Raw genomic sequence first — 4,961 nt, forward strand, 5'->3', positions numbered from 1 at the left:
TATCTCAAAAAGATAAACAAATAAGCAAAAACAACAACAACAAAAAGATAATGATGGTGTCTCAGTCACTTTTCTCTCATTGCTGGGACAAAATACCCCACACCAAAAATAAAGGAAGGAAAGGTTTATTTAGCTCACAGTGGAGGTTTCAGTCCATACTTGCCTGGCTCCAAGGCAGAGTGGCACACGGCAGAGTGCAGCAGTTCATGGCGGCAGAAAAACAGCAAGGAGCAAAGGGAGGAGCAGGAGCAGAGAGCAAGCGTCCCCCCCTTCCTTACACTGCCTCCAGCCTGTCCACCCCAGCACAAGCACTCACACCCATGATCCCAGTGTTGGATCATGAATTAATCACAAACTCTAGCAGCTGCCCCAGTGACTGCATGTGGCTTTGGGGGGACAACTAGACACAAATCATAACAGAAAGGTTTCAGGGCAGCTAAGGGCCAACACTAGACGTATGAAGGCATGAGAGGCTCTAAAGTGGCTTTTTTTTTTTTTTTCAGTCCTGAAGATTGAGCCCAGTACCTTCACTCTGAGATATAGCTCAGATCTTTTCAGTTTTTATTTTGAGATAGTGTTTCACCAAGTTATTAGGTAGCCCAGGCTGGGTTTCAGCTTGTGATCCTCCTGCCTTCAGCCTCCAGAGTGCTGGCCTTACAGGCCTATGCTTAAAATGGTAGTTTAACTCAGCTTAAACACCCAGTTTCAGTTTAACACGCAATCTAAAATGGTAATATTTATTTATTTTTGCAGTACCAGGGATCAAACTCGCTACCTTGCACATGCCAGTCAGGTGGTTATGCCACTGAGCTGCTTCACCAGCCCTAAAATGGTAATTTTTAAAGAAATTGTCATGACCCAAAGGTTTGGGGCCAACAGCTACATGTCAGGCTCAGCACCTGGCCGGCAACGTGACAGAGCTGTCAGAAAGGAGGGGCTGCGCTTGAGCCTTGGGGAGATGGGCCTCAAAAGCTGGCACCCTGAGTACCTTGAGCACGAGGCCTTGAGCGCAGCGCTTGCATGTGACAGTGGAGTGGAGATGCCAGAGCTTTCCGGACACTGCGTGAGGGCTGTGCACAGGCTAAAGGGGACAGGGATGGGATCTCCGGTGCACCCAGTGGCCTGCCACCCTGTCTTCCATAGCCACCAGCCGCATGGGTGCAGTACGAGAAGCCAGACATCTCTGGGACATGCTGGGGCTGGTGGAAGTGGACACTGTGTGGACCTGGACTCCCAGGTAATAGCAGGTTGGGGATCTGGGATGGCAGAGCCCTGGTAGAGGCCCTGCCGGACAGGCCAGGTAGATGCCAATTACAGCACAGGATGCAAGGACGATGGAGTCAACTAGGGCGCATTTGTGACTGTGATCCTGCTGGGGTCAAGGTGAATGGACAGCCCATGAGGGGATGATTAAGTCTTTTGTTTTTTGAGATAGGGTCTCACTATGTAGTTTAGGCTGCCCTTGATCACACTATGTAGCACCCAGGCTGGCCTCAAACTCAATGATCTTCCTGCCTCAGCTGATATGTGTGTGTGTGTGTGTGTGTGTGTGTGTGTGTGTGTGTGTGTGTGTGTGTATAAAGCTGAAGGACACAAAATCGGTGCTCATTGAAGTGGAAAATGATAGTCCTTGTCATTTTCAGACACAGGGTCCACTGACTACAGGGGGGCTGGGCCCTGAAAGACCCCATCCCAAGGATATAAGGAGAGGCTCCCTCAAGTCCTCCCACAGCCACTCAGCTGGGTAACCCCACCGCACAGGACAGGGAGCCTTCCTAGGACCCAGACGGATTGTTCCATGTAGCTCTCAGCTCAACTGCGATCAGGAGACTGGCAATGTCATCACGGTATTCTCTTGTCCCTTGGTTTACAAAAGTCAAGCAGAAAGTGTGTGTGTGTGTGTGTGTGTGTGTGTGTGTGTGTGTTCTTTTTTTTTTTTTGAGACATAGTCTCACTGGCTGACTTGACCTCAGTCTGTATGCCAGGCTGGCCTGGAACTCATAGTAATCCTCCTTTCTCAGTCTCCTGAGCACTGGGATTACAGGAATGCCCAACATACCCAACCAGTAGTAGCAATATTTGAATGTAAAATTATTTTTATATAGGAGCATTATTTGAAATAGCAGGCCATTAAAAGCAATATAAATGCCTATTCACAGGGAAGTGACTAAATACTTTACAAGATAACAATTGGAAGAATTTCTAGGAGGCAGATGTGGTGGCACGTGCACGTAATCCCAGCACTCTGAGAGTCTGAGGCAGGGTGATTGCAAATTCTAGCCTAGTCTGGGCAACTCAGTGACTTAGCAATACCCTGTCTCAAAATAAGAAATGAAACAAGGACTGAGGATGTAGCTCAGTACAAAGGCCCTGGCTTTAATCCTCAGTACTGCAAAAAACAAAAACTCCATGGAGCCATATAAAAAACACAGCAACAGATACAACATAGGGGAGAAGTGTGCATATGTGCATGTGCGTGTGCACACCAGGAAAGTATTTCACTTTCACTGTACTTCAGAACCATACAGTGACTCCTTCAAATACAGTAATGGAGGACATCCACTCTGCCAGGAACTGTCCTAGGTGCTGGCGACCTGGAGGCCAACCAAACAGTTCCAGTGAAGGCTACCAGGCCGCCAACCTCCTTCAGGGGTGATGAACAAAGGACACCACAGTGGTGGATGTTACAAGGGAGCTCATGAGATACTGGGTGCAGGGGCTGCCCTAGAGCCTGCAAGAACCAGAACATAGTCTCCAAGGCAGAAAGGCACTCAGGGGGCTGAGGGGTCCTATGGTGGCCATTCCTGGGACAGCAGTGACCAGTAAGGGAAGGCAGTACAGGACAGGCTTGGAATTCACACTTTATTCTAAAAACATGTTCTGCTCAGTGTGTAACATGGGCCTGTAGGCAGGTGTGGCAGCACGGGTCCACAATTCCAGCACCAGGGAAACTGAGGCAGGTGGATTGCCTGCCTAGGCTATGTAGTGAGTTCAAGGCCACCCTGGACTGCATAACAAGATCCTGTCTCAAAAATAAAAACTCTTGGGGCTGGCCAAATATCTCAGCGTATTAAAGCACCTGCAAGCAGGCCAGGGGCCTATCGCGCCAGCCCCACCCCCCAGGGCACGCTGAGACAACAATTGAGACTGGGCATGGTGGCACGTGCCTGTATCCCAGCTCTTGGGAGACTGTAAACAGGTGGATCACTACCAGTCCAATCTAGCAGTGAGACCCTGAAGACCCTTCCCTAGAATATAAAAATTAAAAGAAAAAAAAAAAAAAAACAACTCTTGCTGGGCATGGAGGTGCACACCTGTAATCCCAGCACTTCCTGAAGTGCAAGAGGATCATTTAGAGTTGGAGACGAGCCTGGGCTCTGGGCTACAAAGTGAGCTCAAGGCCAGCCTGAGCTCGCTCACTCTCTCTCTCTCTCTCTCTCTCTGTCTCTCTGTTTCTCTGTCTCTCTGTTTCTGTGTCTCTGTCTCTGTCTCTCTCTGTCTCTCTCTATCTGTCTCTCTCCCTCCCTCCTTCCCTCCCTCCCTCCCCCAACATGTGTGCTTGTTTACATACATTATATTTCTAGAAGGAGAATAGAGCCCTTAGCAGTGGCGACTCCTTCAGGGGACTGGGGCTCCAGGGCAGGAAGAACTATTTTTCACACAACAGAGTTTTGCTGTGCTGTTTGATATTTTTACCATGTACTTGAATTACATGTTCAATTAAAAACTAGTTAATTTTTTAAACTGTGAAAGCATCTTAACATTCAATCTTAGCTGTAATCAGAGAAATGCAAATGAAAACATCGGGGAAGGAAGGTTTTTAAAGAAGAGATTTATGCACTCACAAAGCTTGGTGTCGATGAAGGTATGAAAAAAGAGGAGCCTTTGCGGTTCAGATATCGTGTTCATGGGGCCGAGAGGGGGTAACCCTTGCCTGAGGATGATCTGGCGGGGTTGACATCAAAGGCCCCAACTTTTTGAAAGATTTCTCAAAGATTTATTTTCTACTTCAGTCATCCTATGTCCATGAATCGTGCCCCAGAAAAGTCTTGGACAGATGCAAAGTTTAAGCCAGTAGAGAGTCATCCTAAGAGTACAATACCAGAGAAGACACCGGAACGATTCACTTATTTTTGCAGTGCTGGAGCCGAAACTCGGGTCTCACACATACAGATAAGCTACTGAGCTCTAGCCCAGCCCTGCAGAAACAATTCAAAAATTTTTTTTTCAGAACCAGGGATTGAACTCAGGTCCTTGCGCTTGCCGGGCAAGCGCTTATTCTACTGAGCCATCTCCCCAGCCCTAACAATTCAAGTTCTAATGGGTCATTTATTTAAATAAACTATGGTAAATCCCTACAATAAGATTCTGGGTCTATGTCTTAGAGGCTGTTAAGGAATATTTAATGTCATGCAAAAAAATTCTCAATGTATTGCTAGATGAAACACAGTTATGGTGAACATTGTTCATAGTCTCATTTTAGCAGGCGCATGTATATGAAAACTGTGGAAGTATTAATAGCTAATAAATCACAGTCGATGTATAGTCTATTTGTTTATAGTGAGTTTTTAGAGCTAGGTGTGTGGCACACATTCCCCAGCACTTGGGAACCTGTGACAGGAGGATGGCTGTGACTTTGAGGCCATCCTGGGTTACATAGGGAGTTTAAGGCCACTTTGGACTACACAGAGAGACACTGTCTCAAAAAATCAAAAGGAATCAGGAGGCAGGAAGGTGGCCATGAGTTCAAGCCCAGCCTGAACTACACAGTAGATGCCATCTCAAAAACAAAAGCCAAAACAGGGCTGGGGAGATAGCTCAGTGGTCTAAGCACTTTCCTGGCAAGCACAAGGACCTGGGTTCAATCCTTGGTGGTGCCTGCCTGTAATCCCAACACTGGGGAGGCTGTGACAGAACAATCACTATGAGTCCGATCCGCATAGCGAGACCCTGTACCAAAT

Source organism: Octodon degus, unplaced genomic scaffold (assembly GCF_000260255.1).
Source record: "Octodon degus isolate 3935 unplaced genomic scaffold, OctDeg1.0 scaffold00002, whole genome shotgun sequence".
Classification (NCBI taxonomy): Eukaryota; Metazoa; Chordata; class Mammalia; order Rodentia; family Octodontidae; genus Octodon; species Octodon degus.